This window comes from Streptopelia decaocto, assembly GCF_964273445.1.
Source record: "Streptopelia decaocto genome assembly, chromosome: 5".
Classification (NCBI taxonomy): Eukaryota; Metazoa; Chordata; class Aves; order Columbiformes; family Columbidae; genus Streptopelia; species Streptopelia decaocto.
Window position 1 is genome coordinate 51,910,551 of NC_138659.1, and position 20,993 is coordinate 51,931,543.

Here is a 20,993-nt window from a genome sequence, read left to right on the forward strand (position 1 = left end):
ACAACCCTAGCAAGAATGTAATTGCCCTCAAAGCTTGCAGTGCTGCTGTGAGAGACTGCCTTCAGTATGAACAGCCTTTCCAGCATCACCCGCCTCACCCAGGTGCACAACATCTTTTGCAAAGGCCCAAGGGACTAAAACAGCTCTGCAAGGACTTAAAAGAAGGGAAATTGCTATCAGAGACTCCTGTTGACTCCACAGCCCACCAAGGAGGCTGCTGGCTTCTACAGGCCGTCCCCCATCTGTTGGAATAGCAGGAAGTTTTATGTTAGCAATAAAAAATAAAAAATGCTGGAGTCCAACTGGTGACTGAAGTCTGGTACCAGGCTCTGCTGCAGAGACATCACAGCTGCTTATAGTGTCTACTCTGAAATAGGTGCTCATTAAACATTTGCCTTGGGTTTATTTTCCCTGTTTGCTAAAATCAAACATTCACAACAAAAAACTATAAGGGAGGGCTGCAAATCAAAAGTTTCATTTCATGAAAACAAGTACTACCAGCCATCTGATTCTGGGTTCTTCTTCCTTTGTCCTCTGTTTTTAGCCTTTAGTGGTTACTTTGAAAAGCTCACAGTCACATGCACTAGAAATGATTTTTGTTTTCTAATTGAGAAACCTGAGACTTTCAACTGAGAGACTGGGCTCTTTCAGAAGACCCCAAACAGCTGATATGTTCTTTAGAGCTGGCAAAAAGGGTTTCATGTCACAGCATTACCTCATGATGCAGAAAGGACTGTTTTCTAAGCTGAATATTTTTGGCAGAGTTCCTGCCTTTTTGCTCAACTGCTGAGATGCTTTCAATAACTGCAAATACCTTCCACACATGACCCACAAATACCAGCAGATCAAGGCTGAGAAGCTGGTCAACAAACTGGTCTCCCCAAACACAGGACACACACCAATGCCAGGTTGCTAGTAGAAAAGCTCTTACCTGCAGGACCAAAACAGTAGAGCTGTAGACAGAATTCAGAAGTCCCAACATGCAGATGTCAACAACACATCAGACCTCTAACAGCAGTAGGAAGACTACTACTAACAAGCTATACAGAGCCCTCAGCTTTACATTATATAGCCCAATAGCACCTGAGCTTTTTCCTCATTAAATTTCATTCAGCTGCACCTGAAGTCATTTGCAAAGTTTACTTAGCAGGTTCCCCACCCTACCCTGGAGCCTGGGAAGTTCTTGCAAGCTCACATGCTGCCAGACTAAGGGCTGAGCCTCCACATCTCCTACTGCCACCATCTCAGGAAGCTAGTGCTGCCCAGGCACTGCTGCTTTCCTTACACCCCATGCTGGAGCACTGCTGTGCAGCATCTATGGGAGCATATCACCTGCCCTTGCACTTCAGGGTCCAGCTGTCCTCAGGCTCACCCTTCTCGGTACCAAGCCCATCTCTTCCAGCTCTCTGAGCACCTGGGGGAAGGCAGCCTCTGTGCTGGGAGGCACTGACATGGATCGATCCACAAGCTGCCCCCATGTTCTCCACTTCTGATTGCTACATTTTTTGTGACAAATTGATAAACTGCATCTCCGCTCAGTTAAAGATTTGATCTTGCTCTCTTAATCTGCTATCAATAAGATATTAATCGTGTACCCGACCCGTTCTGTTCCCCGCCTGCCTGCAAATCCAATAATCATTTCAGAATTCACAGCTGAGTGGGGCACTCCCTTCAAACAATTAATTTCGGGGGAGTCTCATTTATTTTCTCTGTAACCCTCTGCCCCTCCCCTGTCTGCCTGTCTGTCCCCTCCTCTCCCCCACCATCTACCCATCTGAAGCTTCTACTCAGCAGAGACAGGAGGTGGGAGCACAACTTTGGGAGCTAGAGAGATACTGCTGAACTCCCTTCCCTTTGCTGCTCCACACAACTGATTAAACGCCCCTTAACTGGCCCCTAGGTTTCTTTAAAGGTGGAGGCCAAATTCACCCTGAATTTAATGCCCTGTGCCTGCAGCCTGCTGCCCTGCAGGGCAGAGGGCCACGTCCTGGTCTGTGTGGAAAGGTGGTGAATCTGGGAGCTGCAGCTCCAGCTGCAAACTGTGTTTAGCAGCCAGAGCCTTGCCAGTGGGACAAAGGCTTGAACCTCCACCCCCTGGGGGTTCAGCCTCCACATGTCCCTGTAAGGAAGTCAAAGGAGACCTCCCTCCCTCTCAGGTCACGCTAATGAATCCACCCCACAGACCGGAGGCAGAGCTCCCCTGGCATCACCCTTGCACTGTGAGTGTTGGTACCCATGCAAGAAACTGTTGGTGCTTGCTCACCAATCCCACAGTGACAGAAGGAAAGACAGTCGCTAAAATCGGATAATCATCAGTACTGCATAGCCTCTTTGCCATCTCCTCAGGCTTTGTTCTGCCAGTGGCTCCAGGTTTACAGCCCTGGGCAGCCAGGGCAGGGTTTGTCCATGCCCAGAGCCATGTGTCTCAGGGCAGCCTAGATAAAGGGCAGTTGGGCAGAAGTCTCTGCGTGGGCCATGAGGATGATGACAACTGATGACAACAGAGATTTATCCTCATATGCCCTTGACATCTTTTCTTAATATACCACACTGCAATTTGCGCACTTCTTGATTTGGACTTCAGAGGTTTTACCTTCTCCTTATGGTCCAGAAGAGAACTAGGCTTCTTGGACAGCTGTGCTCTCAGGTGAGATCTCATTAGAATCATAAAATCATTTGGTTGGGAAAGACCTTTAAGATCATTGGCTCCAACCATTAACCTAACACTGCCAAGTCCACCTCTAAACCATATCCCTAAGAACCTCATCTACATGTCTCTTAAATACCTCCAGGGATGGTGACTGAACCACTTCCCTGGGCAGCCTTGAACCATTCCTTCCCCATCCAGCCTCTTCTGGCATTGCATCTCAACAGCCAGCACATTTCTGGTGGTTCTTGTAGGCAAATTAGTCTATGCAATCATTTCTAGCCACAACGTTCATGTGAAGGCCAACTACACAAATTAATTTATGCCTCTAACTTGCTACCAAAAGTGCTGGAGACCAAGCAGAGAGCCCGTGAGGAGGTAAAAGGCTGCAGAAAGCACCACAGAACATGCAAAGTCCTTCATTGTCCATGTAATAAATACCAGGGGAAAAGTTCAAATTAAGATTGTCCCTCACTGTCAAAGGACTCCCTCCTGATGTGCTTCTTTTTCTTCATCCTCTTTGTCATCCTTCCCCTTTACCTCAAAACCCACAGGAGACAGAAGCGCTATGACCAGAGACAGGAAGGGCTGGGAGAGCAGAGCCGTCGCCAGCAATAGCTGCTGTTGGCATCAGCAGGAAGGCGAGAGGAAAGAGCATCTCTGCTCCTGTGCAGGGACAAGAACAGGGCCCTGACAAGCTCTTTAAGCTCCCCAGGCTCCAGAAAATGCTGCGCAAAGTGTTTTAGCAACAAAAGTCTTGAGAAGAACAAACACTCTAATCCCTTAATGAGCCGGCTGATCCCCCATTTTGGCTCTGGCTTCTCTAAAGAGCCACACGCTCCCCTCCTCCCCAGCCGCCGGCCCCCCCCAGAGCAACCCACCGCGGCCGCCTCAGAACCAATTCAAGGTGCTCTTTGGGCTCCAATCCAATTACCCTGCGTCCTGCTGAGCGGCCCCACAGACCGACGGCTCTTTCAGGGCTGAGTCTTATGGCCTGTTAATCCTCCCCTCATTAAGAAACCTTGTTCCTCCCTCCTCAGAGATGAAAAAAAAAAAAATCCAACACAAAAAAACCTCAGCCCCACACTGGGAAAACTTTATGCAAGACAGCCCGAAAGCAGAGCATGAAAACGAAAGCTGTCCTGCAAGCTGTGGGCTCTCCCTGCTTTCAGGGGTCACCTCTGTGTAACTTGGGGGTGTCCCTGTCTCCTTCTGCCTCAAGACCTGGCTCACGTATGAAGAAGACAGGCAGGCAGCCGGCCCTCGCGCTGTTCTTGCACTGTGGCTTTATTGGCTTCTCTTTAATGGGCCTGTCATTAAGCCAGGAGGAAGCCGGGTGGGAGGGTTCCCATAAAACTAAGGCCTCACAGCTAATGAACGCAGCACCCGGGGGAAAGGACAGAGGAGCAGCAGTTGTAGTTGGTCACGCAGGGCTGAGCTGGCCTTCGACAGCCTCACAAGGACGGGGACCCTCCTTGCTGGGAGAGGAAATGTCAGAGCAGCCTCCTCTGCCATCCACCCCTCTGGTCCCACACACACAGGAGGGACTGAGGTCTCCAGCCCACAGGGTGGCCATTCCCATACCCAGAAAATCTCCTCAACACCTAGCTGGAGGGATGAACCCAGCACCAGTCAGCTGCAACCACCTCCTAACAAATGTACAATGCTGCCTCCCTTGGGGTGATTTTGCTCCTCTCTCTTTGCTTTCTCCTGTCCTGAATATGCAGTTGCAAACCCCAGCATTTTCCCTCCAGGTGCACACGTTATCTAAAGTCTGATCAGCTCAGATTCAAATCCACTAGTCTTGCTCTAGCTACTGCTACCAGTGCCAGTACCCATTAGTCCACCAACAGAATGTAATGAAGAGCAGGACTGCTCCTCTTATGAAGGAAGATCTGCATATATACAAGCCAGTCCCTCCCTGCAGCAGGTATCTGCAACTTACAGGGCAATAAGGAAATATGGTAATACTTCACAGTCAGGATTTTCCAAAACAAACAGTAATTCTGATCGTCACTGTCTGGTAAACTGGATTTACAACCTCACCAACACATCAGAGAGCAGAATTTCAGTCTCATGTCCCAAGATGTTAAAAAACATTGCAAAAGATGGAGACAAACCTGGAAATTCGGGTGGAAGATAATAACAAGAACAAGGTTAGGTAGGACAGTAGGATAACAGGAGAGACTTCTCTCTAAAGATAAGCAGACAAAAATCAATCAGAATAAAACTAAGGTTGAAACTTCTTGTCAGCAAAACTCTCTAGGAATCATCACTATTTAAAGCTTTTGAAGATTGCATTGGGGAGAAAAGGCTACAGGGAATATTTTGGTTCCAGAAAAGCCTGCATGGATGTTTTGGTACAACAGGTAGCACAGGGCCTGGGGAATTACAGTTTTGTTCTTGATCCTGATATTAGTTTACAGTAAAGCCTTACCATAGGCCCAATTCAACACGTGCTCAGATGCTGCTCCCATCCTTCCTACCATCTACATACAGAAGTCTCTTGCAAATTTAGCCAAGCTAGTCAGACTCTTGCTTAGAGATAACCTAAGCATCATGACTTCTTGGCCCAGTAGAATGATAATAATTCCCCCAAGTCTTCTCAGAATTGAGGCAGGCTCACAATTCACTTGAATGCAACTGCAGAGTTGGTCAGCTTCTCCCCCGAGCTGCAAGAGTTCCTGGCAGTTGTAACAACATGTACAAAAAGGAGCCACAAGAATGAAGCAACTCATTTTTGTGGGACAAATGGCTCATCACAGCTTGGGCTAACCCATGCACTGGTGAGTCAGGCTCTGCACTATTAGGAAAATCTGTAATGCCACACCTGTGATGCTCTGATGCAATAGGGCTCAGCATTACATGTGGCTGAGAAGGATTTCTGTGATAACAAGAGGCATGATTAGGTCTTCCTAAAATTTTGTCATAGCAAGAAATTGGAGGATTGACTTACTGAACATTTTCACAGTCGTTATCTGAATTTTTTCAGACAGGAGCAAACAAGTGAAGCCGGAAATGATATTTTTCAGTGGAGTTTTGTTTTAAGTTTTTAGGGAGAAGAAAAGAAAAAAAGTTTCTTGAATTTCTGACAACTACTTCTTTCCCTCCCCAGCAGAAAAATTCCTTACCAGTCTGTCATGGGTCCCAGGGAGGTGAACTGCATGATCTAATTGGGCATTATCTCAGTCTTCTCCAATTTCTCTCTTGTCACACAGTCTGCTTTTTGACCTATGCCAAGAGAAACAACATTGGCATGCATCCTTTTTGGCTTTGACAGAGCCTGTTTCTGCTCAGCTCTCTTCCACAAATTCTTTCTAGTTATGCCATCTCATCCGTTCACTTCGCACTTGCACATTTAACACCATAATTACAACACACAAGATTAGAAATCAGACTCACCTTTTCCCACCTAGTGCTGTTTGTTTCTTGTTCTTTGTACTCCCTTCAGTAGGACCACTGAACTGGTTCACATTTTATTAATGATCAGGTTCATTTTTATCCTTTCCTATTGAGTCCAACCTTCTGCAGAGAACTATTTTGCTCAAGAACTTGGTCTCTTTCTCTGCTCATCAGTTGTCTGCCATCAGCTGATAATTCCTCCTCACTTGGTGTTTGAAATTATTTTCTAAATCATTTCTGTGAATTATTCAAACTATCTTGGTCAGCTTTGACTGGATGGGTGGTCACGCACTCCATTTCTTTCCCTGTGGGTTTTCACTCACTTTTGAAGTCAGGTTTTGGGTAAAAATCTTGGAATTTTTAGAACAAAATGATTTTCCATTAGCTCCCACTAAATTGTACTCAAAAGTGCCTTATTTCACAAATAGTCTGGCTAGTAAACCTGTCTGCTAGAACACCATCAGAAAACACACATCCAAAAGAGAAATCCCAAGGAAATCTAGTTTTGTTGGATAGTACATTAACAGAAAATGCTTTCTGTGTGATGACTAAAATTGTAGGCTCAGTTCAGCAATGCTGCTGCAAACACAGAGCTGATCCTTTGACACCACACAGAATGCTGAGAGTCCTGGACTTGATCCAGCAAAATATTTAAGCACATGAATAGCCTAAGAAATGAAGGGCATGGTCAAATATCTAGCTAGATCAGGGCCAAAACATTTGGCATCTCACAGGATTACTCCATAAAAATACTTTTCGCTTTTTAAAAAAAGGTCTATTTTTCATCAAAAAATAGATTAGGAATTACTGGCTTTCTACTTAGATGCAAATGAACATGGTTATGTAACTTAATATCACACCCTTTACCCTTCTCTTTGCAGGCAGTTATTTGGAGGAAAGGTTATTATATGTTGTCACTCAGTTACACCACGAAGCTTATTTCTTGCTGAGATTTCAACCTGGGAAGCCCCACACAGTTGTGATCAGTCTCAGCAGGTCCCAGTAAGGAATGAAGATGGTCTGAAGGACACAAATATGCAAAGACTCATAATTTACAAGGAGTATATTCCAAAACAGTGTTTGTAGCTGGACATGAAGCATCTGGCCCAGATGCGGAGGTCAGATACACATGTATAAGCCAGACTTGCGCTCTCTCTTTGTCGAGCAATTACTTGCACTGTGGTTGGCACAGAATATTGTGAGATAGAGATCAGAGCCCTCTGTGCTAGCTACCAGAGTGAACGCAGAGTTACTGTCCCATAGACAGTCTATCGCAATAATCATGGCAAAGACTGGGAGGGAAAACTGAGCCTTTCCAATGAGCAGAGCAAAGAGTTTTCTTGTCTCTCTGCCCAGAAACAGTTACTAGGGCTAGCGGTGGAGGAGATGTTGGCAAGATCTATTCCTTTCGGCTTAGAATACCACCTCATGGGTTTAATGGATCAGACATATGGCCCACTGAATTCTCCTCTGCCCACTGACACCTTCACCAGTCTATCCCTTTGTCCAGCCACTGGGGACACTGGATGCCCATGGGGACAGTGAAGTACACCAGTATCTCCCAGAAGGGACAGGTCAAGAGGAAGTTAAGCTGGATGGCATTTTACTGAATTCTCCCTCTCAAGGCCATAAATAGCTCTTTCCTCTGTGACCCTCGGCCTCCCGTAGCCCTTCCCACTTCCACCCCCACCCCAGAACAGGCTGCTCCTTGCCCTCTGCAGATCATTGTCTCCCTGCTAATTGCCCTGTCTAGGAGGAACAGGTCAGCAGCTTCAGGTGAGAGCCAGAGAGAGCTGTTAATAAGTAAATGATAAAAAAAAAAAAGAAGTTACAGAATGAACTTGTTTCTTGCCAGGACTTGCCTTAAAATTTGGCAGCCACAAGTGTCCTGTTGCAAAATGGCTCAAGCTCTTTTTCTCTCCTTGACTGAAAATCATGACAGTAACATCAAGCTCAAAGAGGGGACCCCAACTCCAAAAAGTGAGGATGTGTGTTTGCATGTGTATGGGCCTTGCCAGCTCAGAGTGACAGCTGCACTGTATGGCTGTGTCTGTGTTACTAAATAAAACTAAGCCTGGAAACAACATGCCCCCAGATCATCCATGATCTTTAATTAACTACAGGTTCTCTGGCTGGGAAATGATCAGGCCTCTCAGGCCATTCTTGGGCATGGCACGTGCCACCAACCAGCCCCACTCGACAGTAAGGACAAAACCTCCCGTGCCATGCTAGCAGGCCTTGCACTCAGTGCATGCCACACCTCAGGCCCCCATTGTGCTCTGGAGAGGCTGGTTCCTGAGATGTAGTGGGGAGGTGTGGCACTTTGCCGTGATGGCCTTTCTCAGCATGAGGCCAATGCCATGCAGGAGCCATGGTGCTGCAGAACCAGCAGTCACAGTGGTCCATTGCTGCCTCTAAGTGTTGCAGAACACACTGAGCACACAGGAAAACTCTCAAAACCAAATGCAACAAGAAAGTGAACTGCTCCCCAGCCAGCAGCTCCATTCCACAGGAGACATTGCAGGAAGAAACCTCTGACATTAAGACACCTCAGAGCAGACTCGTTCCCAGCCCCAGAATCGAGCATTGGCCAGAAGGCCCAGATTTCCCCTGAAAACACCACCTTGGACTCTCTGCCATCTGTCTCACAGGAGATGCTGTGGCTTCTGTCCCTCTCTGGGGCACAGTCACTCCTCTTGCTGCCCCTTTCCAGGAGAAGGTGCTGCAGGGTGGTGTCCAGACTCCTCCACTCCCTGCTTTTGTGAGCCTAACCCTGTGGGGTCTTGTATTCCTTTGAAACCCAAGTTGTGTTGATGGATATATTTGCTGGGTGCCTCCCGTCTCTCCTGGGCTCAGGCAGTCCTGTCTGGAGGTTCTGTGAGGGAGAGGGGTCTGGAGTTTAAGAGCGTTATTGTTACCGGAGGAAGGAATTTTCGGTCCTATAAATCAGAGGCAGGCAGCAGTAGGGCCAGCATACTTGGGCTGTGTGAACAAACTTCATTTCCTGGGAGACTGGCCTTCAATCACCCTCTGTCATACTCCACTGATCAGAGGTGGACATGAGAGGAGTTCATTAAGGTGGAAGAAAAATAATATAATAGGTCCTCCCCATGCATGCACTATTCCCGACCCCTGGGGGTAGCAAGACACCCCTTCCTTGCGCTGAGATCCAAAACACACACGCACACACACAGAGTCACTCACCCTGAATATGCTGGTATTCCTCTGCCTGAGCAAATTTCCTTCTAAAAATGGACACCTTGAACATAGCCCGAGGTTTTTTCTGGCTACTTTTCAGATGAACTCAGTTCCACTGTCTGTTGACTCGCTTTGTAATTCTTGGCTGCACTCTGCCGGAGAAGAATCAGGCCCGGCACTTGGTGCAAAAGGAATCGACAACTTTCCTGAGCAAAACAGAAAGCCCAAAGCTCTCCTTGTTGATTTTGTTTCCTGGCTTTCTGAATGGATCTTTTTTATATTTTTTTAAGGGGGATAATCTCTACTCGTTTTCTTTGCCATCCTTCAGCATTACTGATTTTGAAAATGATTGGAATTAGGAAAAGGAGCAAGAATGAAAAGTAGGTGAAAATTAAGAAATTCAACTCAGTGAATAAAAAGAGAAAATATTTTGAGTAAAGGATATGAAAAAAAAAAAATCCAAAGGGCGCAATTGTTTACAAAAAGCCTTGTGTTTTCAAGAACAGATTGTGAGTTGACTTGCTATAGGGAAACACAGAAAAGAGTTCTAATGTGACCCAAGAGACTGAGCTGGTGTCTGCTGTGGAGTGGTGCAGTGGTGATACCAAGTGGAATAAAAGCTCTTCGGACTTCTGATCTCAGTTGAGCCGATGGCATCTATTTATATGCTTTTCACAGAAAGCAGAAATTAAAGACACAAACAATTGTTCTGATCACTTAGAAAACACTTTTCTTAGCAATTCTTAAAATATACAAATACAAACCAGAGTGTCTGGGCCCACAGGACTCAGACAACTGACACAAGACAAATTACATTATTTTTGAGGTGCTGCCTGAGTCCAGCTTGAGGCTGGTGGACAGCTGGTGCTCTCCTCCTCCTGTGTGGTAAATAGAGGCACCTATGAGTTAGTGAGCTCCTTGCAGCCAGTTTGAACTGATGCCTGGTTATGCCACTGGACTCAGCTCGTGGAGAGATATGTGGTTCTGACCAGGCAGACAAGGGAGCACAGGCACAGACATACCCATTGTCTTGACTTTCCATCTGTGATGTCTAGAAGCACCAAATCCACCCAAGAGGAAACAAGAGAAGGATTTTGCCTGAACCGATCCTGAGAACAGACAGCTCTGGAACCTGGAGAGTGCACCGTGGAGTGGGAGCCTCTACTCACAACCCTGACTTCACATGGCAGCACCTCCCTTTCCTCACCTTCGCACAGTTCTGCTGTTGATGATTGTGCACTTCCCAGCAGAGGTGGCTGGCTGCTACAGAAGCATTCCTACAGGTTCTGTTGGCAAGGGAAAGCCCAGAGACCCACATCTTTTGGGAAAAAAAACCCCGAAAGTTGGTGACTTTACACAGACCAAGGGATACACAGATTCAGTGCATCCTCTGTGAAGATCGTACCAAGGAAATTCCTTTCCTTATGATCTCTTTTGAGAGTCACGGTCTCCAAAGAAGGCAGCAATGTACCTCCACAAGCAGGTGAGCTATTCTAAGAAGCAGCAGACTGCTGGTTTGAGAAGCAGCTCTTATATTGGTGGCTATACAATAAATTGTTTCTGTTTAATATCAAGAGGCTGGATCTGGATGGTCAGGCAAAACATAGTATTTAATCATCCCAGAAAATGCTGGAGGATATTCTCAGAAGGGTTCTTGTAGGGACACTTACTGCATAGAAAACATAGAACTGTATGGTACCAACGTCTTCTCTAGAGAGCTAGATAGACATTTTAGTGGCACTTGATGAATAATCACTGACGGATTTCACAAGCCTCCCAGATGAAAGTGGTTGTTGGAAAACAGGACTATAGGGTGACTTTTCCACCCTGGCTGTTCATCACCAGACAGGAGGTTTGCAAACCTGCCTTTTTATTTACTGTGTGAAATCTGATTTTTTTACACTATTATCTAAAAGGACAGCTGTGCTGTTGTTAATGAGTATACATCTCTGTTGGCTTCGATGCTGTTTAGCATATCTGCATTAAAGAAAAGTTCACTGGGTTTGTTGAGAGGTGCCAGAGAACAAGGATGAATTAACTCCAAGTTCTGCTGGACTGAAAAGCAAAGGGAATAGAAAAAATTAGCTAAAAAGCTACGGCCATTGCTGCAGCAGAGGGGAGAGAACAGCATGCACTGGGGCACACTGACTGGGGTGAAGGGACTACGGCTGGTAGATATCCAAGGACACTGTCAGAAGAAAGAAAGTATGTAATAGAGGTGTACCCTATACCCAAACACAGCTATATGCCCCAGCCCACTCCCACTACATCAGAGCTCTGTTTGGGTCATTAGTGCTTGTTTTAATTTATTTAGCCAATTTTATCGCTGGAAACACACGGTGATTTACAACCTTTCCTGAGTGCACAGATTAATAAGCCTTCTCCTCACTTCCCCTAGAGACAATTAGCATGTAGCCATGATGGGAAATGACTATGAGGAACACACGGGCAATATGCTGAGAGAGCTAGACATCAGGTTGAATTCTGCCTACAGACAAGGTCACTTGAAAACCACCACCCATGCTCAAATCCTTACCCGGAGAGAAAAGCTTCCCCCATCATTGATCAGAATGCACAACAAAACAGACTGAACTGCTCTAGGGGCACATCTGGCTGCAGGGCAGAGAATTTGGATACAGAGTCCTACGGGGAGTTGGCATCTACTGTCCAGAAAAAGATAGACACCCCAGCCTCCTGCCTGTTATGCCATTGGAGCCCCTTCTACTTGCTTAGACTGCTCCTGTTTTTGGAGAGAAGAGTGGCTTCTTACTGTGTCTGATTTGGGAGCTGACCCTGCTTTGGGCAGAGGCTAATCTAGACACCTTCTGGGGTCTCTTCCAAGCTGAACTCTTCTGTGACTCTGAGACACTCTGCTCTAAACACAATAAGACCTCAAGTTAAACTCAGTCCAAGGAAGCATTGTAGCAACTGTCCTTAAAGCTACAGACTTGACTGCCAGCCTCAGAAGGCTTTATAATTAGAGATGAAGCAGAGCCAACAGGAGACAGAAAAAAAAAAAAAATCTGGTTATCTTCCTCTTTTTATTTCAGGTTGATCTGTTGTTTTCTTTTCCTGAGCTGTCACTGTTTTCCCCTTCCCTTCTTTTGTTTTGTGTCAGTGGCTTCTGCCACAGGCAGAACATGCCTGGCATGAACTGGGCCCCGGGGCCTGGCCAGGAAAGGACTACCATTTTGTTGTGGGCTCCTCCAGTGACGTGGGCACCACAGTGCCACTGGGGATTGTAGGTCCTGTCAGTCTACAAACACCGTGGATGGACAAACCAAGCACTCAGTATGGAGGAGACAAAGCCCTGAACATGGAGGTGTGTGCAGGGAAGAGGAGGGATGAAGGGGCTTTCTGAAGGCAAGCAAATCAAAATCCCATGTCAGTGCACTTCTTAGGAATGATAGAGAGTACTCTGTGTGCCTGTGATACTTGGTCCACCATCCCTTTCATGTTTCCAGGCAGCTCTCTCCCTACAAGTGCTCTTAAAATTGGATTTTGAAACAAGCACCAAGTATTCCAACTCACTCTTTCAAAATCTAAGGGAAGAGAGATGGCAAAAATGTGTTGTCTTGCTCCCCTCCCAAAATGCCATCTACAAGCATTTCAGTCTAAGCCAGAAGCCCTAAGGAAAGCCTGGGTGTGACTCCGGTGGCAGCCCAGCAACTTCTTGGAGTTTGCTGGTCTCCTTGTACTTTCCTGTGCCTCAGGGCACCTGATCGTTGGCCATCAGCTCTGTATGTGCCCACTGTCTTTCTGATAGCTGCAGCTCACAGGTCTTGCGGGGCATATACCCACAGCAATGGTATAGCCTCTTGAATAACATTGCTGTGATTTTGTTCTCCCATTCAGGTTCCAGCGACTGCATTGTCCTGGCACATTGTCCATGGCCCTCCATGGACTTCATTGCCACAGCAGGGCCCACATGGATGTCTGAAGGACTCTTTCTAGGGCTAACTTCAACATCATCGAGGAAAGCAATTTCTTTTTTGCACAGGCAGAGCCTGTGCTCTCCTTGGAGTGTTTTGTCTCAGCCAACAGCTCTTCCTTCTCATTGCTCAGGCTGCCCAGGGTTGCTTTCGCCCCTGGTCTCTACAGAACCCCCTCTCCCTTCCCAGAGCAGCAACCAGGTCTGAGGTGGCAGCAGGACTACAGCATGTTTCTCCAGCAGATGACGGGTCAGAGAGGCCGAGGCTTTTGGGTTGTAACTATGCAGACTGTGTTGCCTTTCCCTCCTCTCTGAACCCAGCCCCGCTGATTGGCACGAGCGGGTGGGAGGCTGGCTCACTCCAGAGAGCCTTTGACATAAAGGGAGTTTTCACCCCACCTCTCCATCCGTCAAAACTTAAACTTATTTGTGCTTATATGCTACTTCTTAAGTAGAGAAAATAAAAACTGGGTTTAGGAGAGTGCAAATATTTAACAATAAAAAAACCACATTAATTTACCCTCTTTCATTTCTACAGAAGGAACCTTAATGGAGTCACATGACTCTTATTCTAAGTGATAAACCACAGGTCATAAAGCACCACTTTATCACTCTGCACAAGCAGTATAAATAACAGCTATTACCCAACCTCACTCCATCTGATAAGCTCTGAGATTTTCTAATATACATTTCTGATTTTTTAAATAATATTCATGATCATTTCCTCTTGAGCGTTATGAGTCTCTGGCTATGTGGCCCTTGAAACCAGGGCCTGCAAGCCCTTGTACCATCTCCCTGATTTATGGCCATGGTGGTTGGCACTGACGCCCTAATGAAATCTGTGACACTGCATTAATGGGGCTGTTTGTTACCACCGGAATTCAGTGCCTGGCGGTGGTCTCAGACCTGTGCTTGGTAGGCACACGCAGAGTCTATAAAACCCACCCAGTGGGCAGCAAACCCACCCTACCTGCCCACGCCGTAGCACCAGCCCACGCAGCAGCTGCCTGGCCAGGTCTGTGACAGCCATGGAGGGTGCACAGAGCAGGTCATGGCTCTACACTGCACGCCACAGCTGCACAAACACAGGGAGCATGAAACACACTCAGGGTCTTCCCCGGGACCGCAGCTACACATCCAGACACACGTCTCTCAAGCGTGTAATTAATACCCAGCCCCCTGTGAGCAGTCATTCAGTTGCACAAGCCCCAGTGAGTGTGCACGATCAGATAACCCGCTAACAAGCACGTGTGTACAGAGTGTAACCAACACATGTCCCTTCTACCTGCAAGAGCTCTGCAGCCTCAACACGACACACGGACAAACACAAATAGCCCCACACCTCTCCAACGTCCTCCCCGGGCTGGTTTCCCTCTGGCTCCAGACCAAAGCCACAGGACAGCATGTACACAACAGAGATCTTTTGGGTATCCACAGCACAATAAAACATTTCTGCAAGACAGTTATTTTAATACCAATACTTCCTATATAGAGACACGTTATCACAAACTCAATCTTGAAGCTACCATGGTAAGCAGAGAGAACTCCAGTGTTCAGTAAGCAGGGTGGGTAGGTACCTCTCCTTGGGCTAAGTAATCACCTAGAATATTTTAACATATGTACGCACTTGAGTATCTAGACCTACTCTAGACTGGATAAAGCTGCTAGTCCCTTTCTTTGCAATAAATCAGCACATACTTTATCTTGAGTTTTATTTGTTCCCGTCTTTGTTTCATTTTTCATTTTTTAAAACAGTTTAGGAAATCAAATGCAAAAATTCATGTTTGTGCAATGCAGAATCCTGTGCAACAGGAAACAAAAATGCTCAAAGAGAATATTTAGCCTTAGTTCTACCCTGGGATAAAACACCTAATACCATGAGATGCTATAACCATATATTACCTACCAAATAACGCAACACAGTAGATACTTTCTTCTACCTTAGGTACACACAAGGAAGAATCTTCATTCCTCTGTGCTTCGTTTTACAGCTTTTAATGCAGGCCGATTCATTGAACTGAAAGCCTTCTTCAGAAACATTTTGATGTGAAAAGTGACAATACTAAGGAATATTTTGTTGTGCCCCTTAAATTCTGTGCCTTTTTTCAGAATGGCTTTCATAATATTTTCAATAGTCAAAATGGCTTTCTGAGAAATCAGGGGTTTTAACAATTCATGTCTGCTGGAATTACTAAATAATTACAAATAATAAAGCATTGAGCTTAAAAATGACAATTTAAAATCAGTAATATTGATATGTCTGAGTTTCATTTATCCTGGAAAGGAAACGGCTCTGACAAGCCCATATTTTTTAATAAAATGAGTGTGCCATTTTTCTATCAGGTCTCTCTAATTCCAGCATCATAAAAATGTGGTATATCTTTATTGATAGACTTTATCTGGTGAATTCTCTTCTCTACAGCATATATATGTTAATGATTTTCTCAACACTGACATACAATATGTTTAACCAGACGATTTTTCCTTTCACTCAGAGTTACTTCTCTGAGCAGTAATTTAGTGGGCAGTTCTCAAATGACGATTCTGATAAATACACACACCACATCTTGTTAAGAGTGCATTTTAATGATGCTCTTGCTTGACCATGTTTCTTTTTTGCAGAATTGTAAATAATTCTTGCTCTTCTTGTGATCTATAGCTGGAGGGACATAGGCTGGAGCATACCAAGTATCCGATTGAGTCCAGTGCATTTGCAGTCACAGGTGACTTTGCAGCAGGTTTAGTCCAAAAGAAACCACAATATCCCTCTCTATGCCACCAGCCACAGATTTCCCAAAATCCTGAAACAATCCTACTAGTGCTCAAAAGACAAAAGTAAGGGGTGGGGGGGGAAGGTAGCACATCACAGGAAAGAGCAGAAGATACCTAGAGCCAGAGCATCACCCACTGCTGGGAGCCGCATGGGCAAGGAAGTGTGGTAAGTGAATAGTCACAGCTGATCTCAGTGCATTGCAAATATACCTCTAGTCAGGCAGTAGGTGTACTCTCTTTAATGATATTACTGAGCAGATTACATAAATGAGTGAGAATTTATGTACAGAATTTGCATGTGTTTGCAACTTATCTGAAACTTATAAATACATTTCTGTATTTACACGCACAAGTAAATTAATATTGATTTCCAAACAGCAGCACCACCAAAATGGCATTCAAGTGCATGTTTCCAGGTGCGAAGTATTTAGCTGGAGAGCAAAGCAAGTGAATTTGCAATGAGAACAGTGAACCTGTGGATGCTGATCTGGAAAGGATGATTTGCATTGTTCGTGTTGGCAGCAGCGCTGGGGGGCTGCAGACACCCTGGGTCTCTCCTGTGCAAGGCATTCTGCAATCGCATTGCAAAGATGCTTCTCCCCAGCACCCGCTAGTGAGGCAAGTGCCTCATCACAGCAACCGAGGTCTAATTCCCAAGTGGGTGCTCATTCCCTGCCCAAAGAGCTTTATTATATTGGGTGCACAGCTCAGCTAAATGGGTAGGCCATTAAAGATTTACAAGCCATTGACACTAGCTAGCTCAGGGACATTGTGGCTACTTGCAAGTACCATGCCTACTCCTGCATTGCTTCATTTTCAAACCCCTGCACTTCATTAGCTCCCTGGATAGCTGCCATCTGCACACACTCAGCACTCCTGCTCCCCGGCTTCCCACCCCCCTAAGCCCAAACATACCCATGCATTCACCAAAGAGGACTCTCTCCCCAACTACCCACTTTTGTGAGCCTGTATCCGCTCCTTCCCTCACCTTCCTACTTACCCTTTTACCTTTCCCAGAGCCCTGAGTGTAGATGCTGGGGTGCCTCCCTGTCCTCCTGCTGCATTCCCAGTCCTGGGTTGGGTGTTTCAGGACAGGGCTGGAGAGGGCAGGGGGAAGAGGAGCTGCTGGGACTGTGTGAGTCCAGTCTAAGCCCCTCTCCACTGGGGAAGGCAATTACTTTACCAAGGCTTTGGTTTTTAACCAAGGTTTTACAGTCACGTCTCTCTGGATTTTTTTTTCCTCCTCTCTCTGAAACTCCTCCTGATGTTTGGTGAATTTTTCCTGAGTATGCTTTGTTGGTTTTGGGTTGTTTTGTTGTTATTGTTGCTTGCAGCCACTAGAGAGTTCCCCTTCCCCTGGTTAATGGCCCATTAACTAGCTCTCTCCGTGCAGGGGTAGGGCCTGGGAATTGCTGAGTTCTGGAAAATCTTCACCAGCAAGGAACCTTTCACCAGCAACAAAATCGTCTTTTCAGAGGGGATTGTGTGAAATGGGGCAGCGAGGGGGACAGTCCCTGGGTGGAAGGGATGGGGAGAGAGCCCACAAGAGCATGGGGTGCAGGCAGGAGGGAGCCTGTGTTGTTGCTGTTTCTTGAAAAAAGACGCTGGCTGTGGGGAAGAGGAGGGAGAGGAGATAGGAGCCGGATTGTTAAAGGATTCAATGAGCTGTGCCCAATGTATTCGAAAGGTGCTTAAGACAGCCAAAGCTCCTCACCAAACACACACCACTGCGATACAGCACAGTGTGCACCCACGGACTGCAGAGAGGCAGCCTAGCTCCCCCCACCCTTGCACATCACATCCCCCCAAAAAAGTGGCATCCCTTCAGCCTGTGCCCCATGTCAGCACACCATGGCCAAGGTGGCAATGCTCTCACCCAGGAGCACACACACCTGGACCCATGACCTCCCCAAAACATCCCTGGTATGTTCAGGTGTACCCCCCACATTGGCCCCCCACACCAGGGGCAAAGAGAGGCCCAGCTCAGACCTTTTCCCTCCCTCCCATCTCCTTCCTCCCAGTTGCACCTTTCCAGGTAGAAATGTGCTGTCACTGGCTACAAGCCATGTGCTAGTGGGCCACTGGGCATGGAAGTGTTGTTGGCCAGCAGAGAAGACAAGTGGAGTAGTCCATCATTGCCACCAGTGTGAACCTCTCTTCTTTACCCCATCATTAACTTCAACACGTGCGCAGAATAGTTTGGTGGGCTCTGTCCTTGCGTCAAGTACGGCTGACATTGAGACATAGGTTAAATATTGTGATGAGGAATGGGACAAATGACAGACCGTGCAATTGCTTAAGCTGTGTTACCTGAGTTTAAACTTAAAGAAGATGATGGTTCCAGTTTCATCAGTGTCAAAATGTATCCTCACCTGCATCTACAGAACACAGCACAGCTCAGGCTTATGACCACAAGCGATCAGCTCGCCACAGTTTAATCAAGCGACTCCCATCAGCTAAGCTGCAGAAATCACTACTTTTGAGGGTCTTGTGGCCAGGCTCCACTGCACAGATGAATTGTCTTTGCCCATGAGGGCTGAACCCCTCTGTGCCTTCTGAAATACCATGGGACAATTCAAAACAAACCCACACCGGGAGGTGCTCACCATGGCTCAGCACATGGGTTCTGCCAGGTGATGCCACACCAGCTATGTGGAAAACAGCAGTGTCAGTGTTCCTCCTGCCAGTTTCCATGCTCAGCCAACCCATCCTGAACACTGCAAACACATGAAGCCACTGTCACCATTTCTGGTGCCATATAGATGCCTACCTGCAGCATCTCTCAGTAGAGGAAATTTTTACTCTCTCAACATGGCTATGATAGTCTGGTATTAAGCCCTCTAGACCAAGATTACGAAAAGGAGAGGGTCAGGCTAGGTCTTAAGGCCATGTAGGAAGTCTGTATCAGAAAAGAGGAGTGAAGCCCAAACCTGGATCTCCTTATCTTTTGGAGCAATCCTGCAGACTGCCTGCACACACCAGAGCACACGCGTGTGACACACCACAGTGGTGCTGGCTCTGGCGCTGAGGGGTACATGGCTGTGCTCATCTGGAACACAGAAAAGCCAGATGCCTGATGCTGCTTTTACAAGGGATGGTGATACCAAAACCACAGCCCTTCTTGAGCTGAGTGTGATACCACCAGCCAGTACATACACACACAGGCACACACAACCAGCACCTCCATAGGGTTCTTCTCATGCAGCATGAGGGGTACAAGGTGCTGCATAGAAGACACCCCCACAGCAGGACCTGCTGCCACCCTCATGTGCAAGTGAGACCCACACGTGGGTGCCCACACAGCGCACACTGCAGCTGTGCACAGCTGGTACTGCCTGCCCTTGCCAAGCAAGGTCCACAGCCACAGCGGAGATGCGCGAAAGTTGATGCCACGAGTGCACTGGCCCCATGGCAACACTTGCCACCACTTGCTGCTCCGAAGTCACCTGCCTTTGTGGCCATGGTCCCAGCATGGTCAACTACCTCTTTAAGAGGCATTTTTGATCTCTACAGTATCTGTTCACCTGAAGATTACCATGACTGATAATAGGAACAGTTTCTTACCTTGCATTTTTCATATATCTCAAAGTTCATCACAAATTAAGTAATCATGATCTCCACCATTTTAAAGGCAGGGAACTGAGGCACTGAGTGGTGGATGACCCAGTGACTCCCAACAGACTGGTGGCAGGGACCACAGAGACACCCAGGTTCCCTAAATTTCAATCCAGTGCACAGGGACCAGATTATCATGTGGACAGTATTCATGGTGTGGTCCCACACCCACTCTAGTCTAGGTGACAGCTTGTGTAAGAGCAGCTTTAGATCCAGGGTGGTCTAGGACTTGAGGGTGGCAGGATGGGAAGGAGACATTCCCTGACAAGCTTTTGCCTGAGAGAAAGCCCTGAAAAAAAGTTCAGCTTGAGGTCTTGGTGAAAGGATACCTGCAGGGCCACCCGCACCGCTCTCTGGTCCCAAGCAGTGAATTCATCTGGCTGCAGTTGTGGAGAAAGTGAAAAAAATACATTTGTGGAGACAGAAACTGGCCCCATCGACCACTTATACTGTTTGACATTAAAAAGTGCTGACAGCGAAGAGGGAGGAAAGGAATGGACGAAGGGCCACTTTCATCTCATGACAGTCTCCTGCCAGCCCCAGCCACTGTGTCTCCCTCTCACCCCCCCTCCTGGCCCCTTGCTTTCCTAGGCATTTTATTAAATAGGGTCACAGCCCGCACTAAAGTCCCTCCCACGGCCCGGGCAAAATGAAAACACTCTCCCACCCCCATGACCCCCACTCTCCCAGATCTCTGGCTTCTTTGCCATTTCCCCCCTCTCCAGAACTGAGATCTCCACCCCACTGCAACCTTGAAGTTTCGTAACAAAACATCAAGGCAAAGGGCTCCAGGGAGGGAGAAGGTCTACCCCATTTTTTTTCCTCTTACATTAATTATCTCATTTAGTTGAAAGAAAAGTCCAAAAATGGATCTTTCCCTTGGTAATTTATGATGCTGGAGTAGTAATTTATAGCTCGATACAACTTTATTTTGCTCCTTCTTTACATATGCACACAGAGAGACACACACACATACATACACTTAAGGAGACACTAACCTGAATTTATCACACTAAGTACCTGCCTTCTAAAAGTAAAGAACTGAACATAATTTACAAGGCAGGATGGGGAGTGGTTCACATGTGGGGGGAAACATTTAGAAGAGTTAATGTTTGAAAGTTACTCTTTGAAGACAGGAGGCTCCTCTGGATAAAAAGAGAAAACATAACTAATTAAAACTGATGTATCAGTTTCAGAAGAAGAATGTGCTGGTAATGAAACTGCATGGGTAAAAACAACAGGCGTCCAGGTTAGCCACAGTGGCTTAGCACCCTCTGGGGAGAAGATTGCTATTTCAGCATCAGACCAACAGGTTATGAGATCTAATTCACTGGGACAATAGCCAAAACCTCTTGTCAAAGTGGCTGGTCTGATGCAGGACACACAATTTGGGTGCAGAAGCAAATGTGGGTCATCAGGAGGCTTTGA